This window comes from Salmo trutta, unplaced genomic scaffold, assembly GCF_901001165.1.
Source record: "Salmo trutta unplaced genomic scaffold, fSalTru1.1, whole genome shotgun sequence".
Taxonomy (NCBI): Eukaryota; Metazoa; Chordata; class Actinopteri; order Salmoniformes; family Salmonidae; genus Salmo; species Salmo trutta.
Genome location: NW_021822915.1, coordinates 57,728 through 70,979, shown reverse-complemented (window position 1 = coordinate 70,979; position 13,252 = coordinate 57,728). Strand labels below are relative to the sequence as shown.

Genomic DNA, 13,252 nt, shown 5'->3' with positions numbered 1-13,252 from the left:
GTGGGTTTGGCGACGATTATGAAGCGAAGGCCAGCCAACGAGAGCGTACAGGTCGCAGTGGTGGGTAGTATATGGGGCTTTGGTGACAAAACGGATGGCACTGTGATAGACTGCATCCAGTTTGTTGAGTAGGGTATTGGAGGCTATTTTGTAAATGACATCGCCGAAGTCGAGGATCGGTAGGATGGTCAGTTTTACTAGGGTATATTTGGCAGCATGAGTGAAGGATGCTTTGTTGCGAAATAGAATGCCAATTCTCGATTTAACTTTGGATTGGAGATGTTTGATGTGAGTCTGGAAGGAGAGTTTACATGCTAACCAGACACCTAGGTATTTGTAGTTGTCCACATATTCTAAGTCAGAACCGTCCATAGTAGTGATGCTGGACAGGCGGGCAGGTGAGGCAGCGATCGGTTGAAGAGCATGCATTTAGTTTTACTTGTATTTAGGAGCAGTTGGAGGCCACGGAAGGAGAGTTGCATGGTATTGAAGCTCGTCTGGAGGGTTGTTAACACAGTGTCCAAAGAAGGGCCAGAAGTACGCAGAATGGTGTCGTCTGCGTAGAGGTGGATCAGAGACTCACCAGCAGCAAGAGCGACATCATTGATGTATACAGAGAAAAGATTTGGCCCAAGAATTGAACCCCGTGGCACCACCATAGAGACTGCCAGAGGTCCGGACAACAGGCCCTCCGATTTGACACACTGAACTCTATCAGAGAAGTAGTTGGTGAACCAGGCAATGCAATCATTAGAGAAACCAAGGCTATTGAGTCTGCTGATGAGGATGTGGTGATTGACAGAGTCGAAAGCTTTGGCCAGGTCAATGAAAACGGCAGCACAGTATTGTTTCTTGTCGATGGCGGTTACGATATCGTTTAGGACATTGAGCATGGTTGAGGTGCACCCATGACCAGCTCTGAAACCAGATTGCATAGCGGAGAAGGTGCGGTGGGATTCGAAATGGTCGGTAATCTGATTGTTGACTTGGCTTTCGAAGACCTTAGAAAGGCAGGGTAGGATGGATATAGGTCTATAGCAATTTGGGTCAAGAGTGTCCCCTCCTTTGAAGAGGGGGATGACAGCAGCTGCTTTCCAATCTATGGGAATCTCAAACGACACGAAAGAGAGGTTGAACAGGCTAGTAATAGGGGTTGCAATAATTTCGGCAGATAATTTTAGAAAGAAAGGGTCCAGATTGTCTAGCCCGGCTGATTTGTAGGGGTCCAGATTTTGCCGCTCTTTCAGAACATCAGCTGAATGGATTTGGGAGAAGGAGAAATGGGGAAGGCTTGGGCGTGTAGCTGTGGGGGGTGCAGTGCTGTTGACTGCAGTAGGGGTAGCCAGGTGAAAAGCATGGAAAGCCGAAGAAAAATGCTTATTGAAATTTACAATTATAGTGGGTTTATCGGTGGTGACAGAGTTTCCTATCCTCAGTGCAGTGGGCAGTTGGGAGGAGGTGTTCTTGTTCTCCATGGACTTTACAATGTCCCAGAACTTTTTTGAATTTGTGTTGCAGGAAGCAAATTTCTGCTTGAAAAAGCTGGCCTTAGCTTTTCTAACTGCCTGTGTATATTAATTTCTAACTTCCCTGAAAAGTTGCATATCACGGGGGCTGTTTGATGCTAATGCAGAACGTCATAGGAAGTTTTTGTGTTGGTTAAGGGCAGTCAGGTCTGGAGAGAACCAAGGGCTATATCTGTTCCTGGTTCTAAATTTCTTGAATGGGGCATGCTTATTTAAGATGGTGAGGAAGGCATTGATGAGACCTCACTCAGAGATCCACAAAAATAATATAACATTCAAAATGGGTGACTATTTCCTTTAAACATCAATCAACTACCTCCAGATAGCAGTGCATCAGATCTCCCTCTCTACTCTACTAAACCCCTGCTTCCTGTCCCACATAGACTCCTCCTGCAGGGTTCATCTCAGGTCTCTGATGTTTTAGATGTTCTCATAAGGAGGCAGCATCACTCTATAAGATCACTGAGATGAGTTGATGAGAAGCCACCTCTAATTCATGTGGAGTGGTTTGTCTGTCTCATTCTTTCTGTCTCCTTAACAGTGAGTCAACATGATCAGAATTCTTATCTCCATCACCATGGGTTACACAGCCTGGGCTGCAGGTATTCAGATCATTGATTTCATCAACTACTAATATCCTCATTTGATAGAATTTTTTATGTTTCAGGTCAATATGTTTCTTTATACGTTGTTTCAACTCTTTCTGGACTCTCTCTCTCTGTCTCTCTCTCTCTCTGTCTCTCTCTCCAGGTTCTTCTCTCAGTAGCCAGGTTTACCAGAGTCCTGCATCCCTGTACAATAAACAGGGAAAGTCGGCTAAGATGGAGTGTTCACATAGTATATCAAGCTATAATCGTATCCTCTGGTACAAGCAATCCAACTACAGAGAATTGGTGCTATTAGGATACATGGTTGAGAAAACTGGATTTCCTGAGGCTGGATTTGGTATAGAAGGAGATGCTAATGCAGGTGGTACCAGCATCTTAACCATCAATCAACTAACTCCAAATAGCAGCGCTGTGTATTACTGTGCTGCTAGTTTACACAGTGCATCAGATCTCCCTCTCTGCTCTACAAAAACCTCCTCCCTGGTAGACTAATCACACCTGTATTAACATCACACTGTATCTGACTATGATTCAATGCCAAAACACTCACCAGCTGGTCTAATAGAAAGGAGAGGTTCCCTCTGATATACAGGAGACCATGATACAGTATGGTATGATATCATGTCTTTCCTGTAGGTGGAGATACAGCTCAACAAATCCATTAGGACTCACCAGACACAGTACCACAGTAAACTATGGTGTGTAGTAAGGAGTCTGAGAGTTGAAGATCCATGTCCTTTTGAATGCTCATCTTGACTCAGTGTTGAACTAAGAATCTTTCACTGTTGGATATTTTTCACCTCTGAACGTGAATCTCTTGATAATACTTGATCACAGATTAGATACCGTCTAAAATAATCTATAATTCCATATATTTCCTGAATGACTACAGTAGTTATAACAAACAGGTCTCTCTCACCTCTTCTGTAACAGGTGAGCTTCTCTGCTCCAGCGTTCTTCAGTCTCCATCTTCAGTATTTCAGAGTTCTGGAGAAACTGCTGTCCTGTCCTGTTCACACACTCTCCCCAGCTACAACACCATACTGTGGTATCAGCAGGTGGAACACACTCTCCCCAGCTACAACACCATACTGTGGTATCAGCAGGTGGAACACACTCTCCCCAGCTACAACACCATACTGTGGTATCAGCAGGTGGAACACACTCTCCCCAGCTACAACACCATACTGTGGTATCAGCAGGTGGAACACACTCTCCCCAGCTACAACACCATACTGTGGTATCAGCAGGTGGAACACACTCTCCCCAGCTACAACACCATACTGTGGTATCAGCAGGTGGAACACACTCTCCCCAGCTACAACACCATACTGTGGTATCAGCAGGTGGAACACACTCTCCCCAGCTACAACACCATACTGTGGTATCAGCAGGTGGAACACACTCTCCCCAGCTACAACACCATACTGTGGTATCAGCAGGTGGAACACACTCTCCCCAGCTACAACACCATACTGTGGTATCAGCAGGTGAAGCTGCTCTGATATATCTACCATGATGGGGTAAACCTAGAGACTGAAGCTGCTCTGATATATCTTCCATGATGGGGTAAACCTAGAGACTGAAGCTGCTCTGATATATCTTCCATGATGGGGTAAACCTAGAGACTGAAGCTGCTCTGATATATCTTCCATGATGGGGTAAACCTAGAGACTGAAGCTGCTCTGATATATCTACCATGATGGGGTAAACCTAGAGACTGAAGCTGCTCTGATATATCTTCCATGATGGGGTAAACCTAGAGACTGAAGCTGCTCTGATATATCTTCCATGATGGGGTAAACCTAGAGACTGAAGCTGCTCTGATATATCTACCATGATGGGGTAAACCTAGAGACTGAAGCTGCTCTGATATATCTTCCATGATGGGGTAAACCTAGAGACTGAAGCTGCTCCGATATATCTACCATGATGGGGTAAACCTAGAGACTGAAGCTGCTCTGAAATCCCAGCTGGCAACGATGAATCGCCACAAGTACATCGGGCCGTATCCATCTACCGGAATTCAGCCTTAGTTTGTCGGAATCTTACCAGAATCCCCACAGAAGCGACCCGATGCAAATGTAAATAAATGTGTACAAAATTACCCGATTTATTCATTTTAAATATGACTTTTACACATTTGACACATAGAAATTATACACATCCACAAAAAAAACAAACATTTTGTGTCGGAGTAAACACCATACACCTGTTGACCGTGTCAGCGTGCATGCATTTGGCCTGCCACAGGAGTCTCTACAGCGTGATGGGACAAGGACATCCCTGCCGGCCAAACCCTCCTCTAACTCAGACGACGCTGAGCCAATTGTGCGTTGCCTCATGGGTCTCCCGGTGGCGTCCGGCACGGGTCTCGAACCTGCATCTGTAGCAACTCAGTCTTAGGACTCTTAAAGAATTTCATTCAAATGTTAAATTTATTTTTTGATCACAGAAACAATGAGAAAATATGGATAAATAAATAATGAAATGTTAATTATATAAAGCAGCCTGTGTAATCATCTGCCAGAGAGTAGCCACATCGGCCCGAGGCCCAAGTTGTACATTTGGGCCAGATAACTCACACAGGAAACGGCCCGAGTTCAATCCCCACATCCTCGCCATAAGTAGTACTGCTGAAGGCGGCCCAGACTCGGGCCACATGACGTCGTCCGAGTCTGACTCACAGCTGGAATCGGCCCAGATCCACTGTGCTAGCTGGGATATCTACCATGATGGGGTATACATAAGCATGGATTTCGTCAACAAGCAGTACAACATTACAGATAATAAACTTGATATCTCTAATATTGTGTAGCTTTGGAATCGTGACATTACATACTTTCGAGGAAAATAGGAAAGTTTCTCATCTCATATTCTGACTTTGAGAAGGGATTTCGTGACAATGAGTTCAGCAACCGCATGACGCAGCATAACAACATGAACGCGATTGGTCGATAGTCTGCTGGGTGGGGCGTTTTGAACACCAATGGGATTCCAATCTCCTTTCTCTAATGTCTTTGGCAATGCTGTTTCAGCTGTTGTGCTTGTTTTAGATGATGTTTTAAACTGCATAGATCATAAAAATCATTGTGCTGTCATATTTCTAGACCTTTCCAAGGCATTCAACACCATTGAACATTCCCTACTCATTCAAAAACTGTCTGAAATGGGCCTGGACAATAAGTCTTGCAAATGGTTTAAGAGCTTTCTGACAGACAGGACACAATGTGTGTGTTCTGATGGTGTTGAGTCTAGTTTCCTCGATATTAGGTGTACCACAGGGGTCAGTATTGGGACCAGTTCTCTTTACTATTCATATAAATATTATTGGTCTTTGTATTAAATCCCTTCATATTAATCTGTATGCAGATGGTATGGTTATGTATGCCATAGCACCGATTGTTAAAGCTACAGTGCCTTCAGAAAGTATTCATACCCATTGACTTCGTCCACATTTTGTTCTTTAAGAGCCTGAATTCAAAATGGACAAAATATATATATTTGTTCACCCATCTACACACATTAGCCCTTAAAGACAAAGAGAAAACATGTTTTTAGAAATGTTTGCAGATGCATTGATAATGAAATACAGAAAAATCTCATTTACATAAGTATCAGCATCCCTGAATCAATACTTTTGTCACGTCCTGACCATAGTAAGTTGTTATTTTCTATGGTAGAGTAAGTAGGTCAGGGTGTGACAGGGGGTGTTTGTCGATGTTTTGTATTTCTATGTTCAGGTTCTATTTTTTTTTTCTATGTTGGTTTTGTTTGATATGATCTCCAATTAGAGGCAGCTGGTCATCATTGTCTCTAATTGGAGGTCATATTTAAGCTTATGTTTGTTCCACCTGTTTTTGTGGGTGATTATATTTTGTGAGTAGTGTTTGTTTCTCCTCTGTGTCACGGTTTGTTGTTTTGTCCTTCAGTTTATATTGTATTGCATTAAGTTTCACAGTCTAAATAAATATGTGGAACTATAGGATAGAATATAATATGTAAAGAGCTGATGGTCTCATCATGTACTGTAGGGGGACCTCTAACTTTAATAATGTGAATGTCTCAACAGTCTGAACCACTAATTAGCATGATGTATTCAGATCATCAGTCCCTCCCACTTCACTGACATGTTGAATATGGTGGAACCTGCCGTGGTCTACTGATTGTCATCTATTCATCTATGTGACACTCCTCTTGTTTTATATACATTGATACCAGACTCTTTCCAGCACTCTCACATATAACGTGATCAAACATGTTCACATTTCTCTTCACTGTTACTGTCTCACTGCTCTGTGCTGCAGGTACAGTTTCATAATGTTTCATTTATTTAACCAGGAAAGTTAAGAACAAAATTCTTATTTACAATGACGGTCTTCTCTAGTTATAGATATGGATGTTTCCAAGCATATGTTCACTTCACCTGAGTCTTGATGTATTCAGGTCTAACTGTACCTAACTCTATTGATTTCATTCTCACTGTATCCTTACAGGTCTTGTTGAGAGGAGTGAAGTCACTCAGATACCCACCATACTCTGGGGACCGAAAGACAGTGTTGCTCTGATGAACTGCAGTCACACTAAGGGAGCTGGCTACATCCAGATGTACTGGTACAGACAGCTTCCAGGAGAGGGAATGAAGCAGGTAGTTTACACAATTCCTAATTCCAAACCTGAGTATTCAGGGGATTTCAGTAAAGACAAATTCTCAGCCAAGAAGACTGTAGTTGAGAGTGGATCTTTCACAGTGAAGAAGTTGGAGGCAGGAGACAGCGGCATGTACTTCTGTGCTGTGAGTCAACACAGTGATACAGACAACAAGTACAGCTGTACAAAAACCCCAGTATTTCAACAGGATGTAATATAATATGTAAAGAGATGGTCTCATCACATTGTGTAGGGGGACCTCTAACTCTAGTTCTTCTAATGTCTCTAGTTATTTCCCCTCTAGCCTGCCCCCCCTTTCTTTATACTCTCTCCCCTCTCTCCTCTCTCTCTCTCCCCCACCACTCCCCTCTATGTCTCTCTCTCCCCCTCGATGTCTCTGTCTCCCCCACCCACCTTTCTCTCTCTCTCTCTCTCTCTCTCTCTCTCTCTCTTTCCATTTCTCTTCATCCATCCGTCCAGTAGAGAGTCAGTCATCATGACCAGAGCTTTCATCACGTTCACACTCTCACTGTTCAGGATAACAGCTAATAATAACATGTCTGTAGAATGTATGTACATCCTGAAAACACTAGCAACTAAGAGACGTGTCTAAATAATGATTCTTTCTGTTTTAAATATTATTTTATTGTTTTCTTCACAGGACGTTCTCTCTGCAGTAAAGTCCACCAGGTTCCCTCAACACTATTGGAAGTCCCAATGTTACAGTGATACTGGTATGCAGCCATACTACTAGTTAATACAATACTATATTATAGTACCAGCAGTCAATAGATGATACTAGTCTGAAACTGATTGGATATGTGTATTATAAAAGTCAGGCAGTTGAAGGTTCATTTAAAGAGCATTTTGAAATCCTTGGAAATGGATCAAAAGAAGCATCTCCTCAGCTTCTGTTCTGACCTGAAGTCAGTGCAGTGTATTACTGTTCTGACCTGAAGTCAGTGCAGTGTATTACTGTTCTGACCTGAAGTCAGTGCAGTGTATTACTGTTCTGACCTGAAGTCAGTGCAGTGTATTACTGTTCTGACCTGAAGTCAGTGCAGTGTATTACTGTTCTGTCCTGAAGTCAGTGCAGTGTATTACTGTTCTGACCTGAAGTCAACACAGTGATGTAGATACCCTTCTCTTTCTTCTACAAAACCCCCTTCTGTTCCTTTACTCCATAACTGTAGTGTACATCAACAACCAGCACACCTGCTATCCACCACTGTAGATGTCTGAGCACATGGAGGAAGTTGATATCAAACCTCTATACTAAATAATGTGGTTGTTGTTGTCTTGAAGAAACAGTTCAGGTATTTCTTCCATTTACATCCTATATCTAGTGTGAAGTCTGCAGAACCTGTAACACAGATCAAATCTAGAGACAAATACTTTCAATGATGTACATACTGGTATGTTCCACAATACAGCTTTAAGTTGAACAGGAGACCTGTGTCACGAACGGGATGAACAGTTTAAGGAGTGAGTCAAGCGCAGGAGACTGAGATCCTGCGCCGGAAGACGCCGGAAGACGTGGGTGAATAGGGCCTCCGCGGTCTGTAGGGCCGTGGGAAGACCGGGCAACGGAAGCAGACGGCAGGACTTCGAGAACCGATCCACAACAACCAGGATCGTAGTATTACCCTGAGATGGCGGGAGATCCGTAAGGAAATCCACCGAGAGGTGAGACCATGGTCGCTGTGGAATGGGGAGGGGCTGTAATTTCCCTCGAGGCAGGTGCCTAGGAGCCTTGCACTGGGCGCACACCGAACAGGAAGAGACATAGTGTCTTACATCCTCTACCAAGGTGGGCCACCAGTACTTTCCCCTCAGGCCTCGCACTGTCCGTTCCACCCCAGGGTGACCCGAGGAGGGTAGAGTGTGGGCCCATCGGATCAAGCGATCACGAACACCCAGCGGAACGAACTTCCGACCCGCGGGACATTGAGGTGGAGTGGGTTCGAGCCGACCCGCCCGCTCGATGTCCGCATCCACCTCCCACACCACCGGTGCCACCACACAGGAAGCCGGGAGTATGGGAGTGGGATCGATGGTCCGCTCCTCGGTGTCGTAGAGACGTGACAGTGCGTCGGCCTTCCGGTTCCGAGAACCCGGAATGTACGAAAGGGTGAACTGAAACCTCATAAAGAACATGGCCCACCTGGCTTGACGAGGATTAAGTCTCCTCGCTGCCCGGATGTACTCCAGGTTACGGTGGTCGGTCCAGATGAGAAAAGGGTGACGTGCCCCCTCAAGCCAATGTCTCCACACTGTCAAAGCCTTGACCACAGCTAACAACTCCCTGTCCCCCACATCATAGTTGCGCTCCGCCGGGCTCAGCTTCTTAGATAAGAATGCGCAGGGGCGGAGCTTCGGAGGAGCGCCCGAACGCTGCGAAAGCACAGCTCCCACCCCAGCCTCGGACGCATCCACCTCCACTATGAATGGCAAAGAGGGATCCGGATGTGCCAGCACCGGAGCATTGGTAAACAGAACCTTCAGACGACGAAAGGCTCTGTCCGCCTCGGCCGACCACCGCAACTGCACCGGACCCCCCTTCATCAGTGAGGTAATGGGAGCTGCCACCTGGCCAAAGCCTCGGATAAACCTCCGGTAATAATTGGCGAACCCCAAGAACCGCTGCACCTCCTTTACCGTGGTAGGGGTCGGCCAATTACGCACAGCCATAACGCGGTCATCTTCCATCACCACCCCTGTGGTGGAAATGCGATATCCCAGAAAAGAAACGGCTTGTTGGAAGAACTCACATTTCTCAGCCTTGATGTATAGGTCATGCTCCAGCAGCCACCCAAGCACTTTACGCACCAGAGCCACATGCGCGGCGCGAGTGGAGGAGTAGATCAGGATGTCATCGATGTACACCACCACCCCCTGCCCGAGCATGTCCCTGAGAACCTCGTCCACAAAGGATTGGAAGACGGCGGGAGCATTCTTTAACCCATACGGCATGACGGTACTCATAATGGCCAGATGTGGTACTAAATGCAGTCTTCCACTCGTCTCCATCTCGGATACGCACCAGGTTATACGCACTCCTGAAATCTAGTTTGGTGAAAAAGCGCGCCCCATGAAATGACTCCACGGCCGTAGCAATGAGAGGTAGTGGGTAACTGAACCCCACTGTGATAGAATTTAGACCTCTATAATCAATGCACGTTCCTCATGACCCCCTTGCGTTACCATGACCAGTGGCACTGTTACCTCCCTCACTTGGCCAGACCCTAGTGGTCGACTATCTAAAGCGTGCACGGAGAAGGGTTGGTCCAGTTTAACCAGGGGAATCCCTAACTTATCAGCAATACTTCGGTCCATAAAACTCCCAGCTGCGCCTGAATCGACTAGTGCCTTATACTGGGAGTGAGGGGAAAACTCAGAGAAGAAAACAGAGACATACATGTGGTCGACAGGGGGCTCTGGGTGTAGCTGGTGCAGACTCACCTGGGAGGTCGATGGGGTGCTCCGCCTGCCATCTGAATTCCCGGGAGAACCTCTCCAGCACCGGTCCGCAGTGTGTCCTCTACGGCCACAGTGGGTGCAGGAGAGGCTCCTCCCTCCGGTCCTCCCAGCAGCAGTCCCTCCAAGCTCCATGGGCGTTGGAGCAGGAGGGATGGGAGGTGGAATGAATAGGCCCCGATCAGAACGTCCCCGGGCAGCCAGCAGATTGTCCAGCCTGATGGACAAATCAATCAACTGGTCCAGCGTGGTGGTATGGTCCCGGCAAGCCAGCTCCCGGTGGACGTCCTCACGTAGACTACACCTGTAGTGGTCAATCAGGGCCCGCTCATTCCACCCCGATCCGGCGGCTAGAGTCCGGAACTCCAGAGCAAAGTCCTGAGCACTCCTCGTCTCCTGCCTCAGATGAAATAATCGCTCGCCCGCCGCCTTGCCCTCCGGGGGATGATCGAATACCGCCCGGAAGCGGCGAGCGAACTCCGGGTAGTTGTCCTTCGCTGAGTCTGGGCCCTCCCAGACGGCGTTGGCCCATTCCAGGACTCTACCCGTGAGGCATGAGACGAGGACGCTCACCCTCTCTTCATCGGAGGGAGAGGGCCGGACGGTCGCCAGGTACAGGTCCAACTGGAGCAAAAACCCCTTGCACCCAGCGGCCGTCCCATCGAACTCCCTGGGAGCCATGATCCGTATCCCGCTTGTACTGGGTTCGGTTGGATCAGGTAGGGGCGCCGGGTGATGAATCGGTCCTGGTGGGGTTGATGGAGCGACTCGCTCCCAGCTCTCCAATCGGGTCAGCACCTGGTCCATGGCCGTGCCCAGTCGCTGGAGGAGGCGGGCATGTTGGGAGACTTGTTCCTCCATTGAAAATGTTTCTGTCCCTGCTGACTCCATATGAGGTGCGGGATTCTGTCACGAACGGGATGAACAGTTTAAGGAGTGAGTCAAGCGCAGGAGACTGAGATCCGTTGGAACAAACTTAATTTAATAATTCCATGGCAAGATCCATATATGGCTGAGAGCATAACAGTCAAAAATGACTAGACGAAGCTCCGCTCAAGAAACAGACGGGGCGCAGCCCGGCAACCCTAATGCCTATACAATAAACGTAACACCACACGTAACAAAGAACAATCCCGCACGAATCCTAGCTAAACACAGACAGACTAAATACCCCCCCACTAATGACAAACACAAAACAGGTGCAATCACAAAACAGACATAACTAACAGACACTGAAACACAGATCGGTGGCAGCTAGTAGGCCGGCGACGACGACCGCCAAGCGCCGCTCGACCGAGGAGAGGCGCCACCTTCTGTGGATGTTGTGACAACCTGTAGGTGAACAAGGGATCTGCTTGAATATCAACACAAGTTCTGACGTCAAAGTGATGTAATTTCCTTCCCCTCCGGCAGCTCAGTTCAGCTCCCCTTCTCTATTGACTTATTCTCCTCTCCCCTATTGGGCTCTGGTCTAAAGTAGTGCACTAGAAAGGGAATAGGGTGCCATTTGGGATGCTGACATACATTTGACACTCCCACTAGATGACATGACATCTCTGACTATCTGAAAACCCTTTCTCCTTGTCCATGTGACTCTTCTCTCCAGAACCATCAACATGATCAAGCTTCTCATACATGTAGCAACTCTACCACTATGGGTGACAGGTACTAAATCCCTCATGAAAGATAGATTTACTACTGAAATATATTGCTGTCAATATGCTGAGTAATTCTGTATATTTCATATTGACTGTTTTCATCCACAGGGCTGTTACAAACAAACAAAGTTCACCAGACTCCTACTGCAATACTAAAAGGACCTGAAGATAAAGTTCAACTCACCTGCAGCCACACTGTTTCAAATTACAACATGATACTGTGGTACCAACAGTCAGCCCAAAACACTGCTCTGAAACTCATTGGGTATGTGAGGAACACCAGTCCAACGGTGGAAGATTCCTTTAAAGGGCGTTTTAATGTCAGTGGAGATGCTGCAGCTAATAAAATGGCGTATCTACATTTTCCCAAACTGACAGAAGCTGAAGACAGTGCAGTGTATTTCTGTGCTGCTAGTAAAGCACAGTGTTTCACTATACCCTCTCTGCTCTACAAAAACCTTCTCTGAACCTCTCATATAATACTGACTACAGCTCTATACACCTGCACCTGTCTTCAACCACTTCAACAACACTTTGCTATGAACCATTTGATATCAAACAGATGGTAATGATACTGTTATAAGTGGCTAGTTTAAATGGTTTAGGTGCACTTCCTCAGTTCTCCATCAGGAGGGAGTTTTTCTCAACACACATTGGTCAAAAGTAAGGTGTCATTTGGGATTCAGATGCTTTTGGGATGGAAACGTGTGTTGGCCAGGGCCGGTGGTACCGGAGGTCCCTAGGGGGCCTGGGCCAGGGAATGTGGTATGGGAGGTCCCTAGGGGGCCTTGGGCCAGGGAATGTGGTATGGGAGGGCCCTTGGGGGCCTGGGCCTGGTGACCCTCTGTCTCCATATGTGTAGACCATGTATCTGATGCTGTCTGTACAAAAAGAGTATGGAGTGTCATTCTTTTTCTGTCCAGACATCATCAGATATAAGGGCTACATACTGTATTGAGTGACTGAGCATGGTTGAATGTGTGTATGTGTATATGTATACAGTGGGGAGAACAAGTATTTGATAAACTGCCGATTTTGCAAGTTTTCCTACTTACAAAGCATGTAGAGGTCTGTAATTTTTATCATAGGTACACTTCAACTGTGAGAGATGGAATCTAAAACAAAAATCCAGAAAATCACACTGTATGATTTTTAAGTAATTAATTTGCATTTTATTGCATGACATAAGTATTTGATCACCTACCAACCAGTAAGAATTCCTGCTTTCACAGACCTGTTAGTTTTTCTTTAAGAAGCCCTCCTGTTCTCCACTCATTACCTGTATTAACTGCACCTGTTTGAACTCCTTACCTGTATAAAAGACATCTGTCCA

General features: G+C 46.3%; 1 long non-coding RNA gene across 1 annotated transcript; it reads left to right on the top strand.

Moving 5' to 3' along the window:
- The first annotated feature begins 11,728 nt into the window (after positions 1 to 11,728).
- On the top strand, positions 11,729 to 12,077 carry LOC115187177 (uncharacterized). Its single transcript, XR_003875922.1, has 2 exons — positions 11,729 to 11,926; positions 12,028 to 12,077. It is a non-coding gene; the product is annotated as an uncharacterized LOC115187177 (long non-coding RNA).
- The last annotated feature ends 1,175 nt before the right edge of the window (positions 12,078 to 13,252 follow it).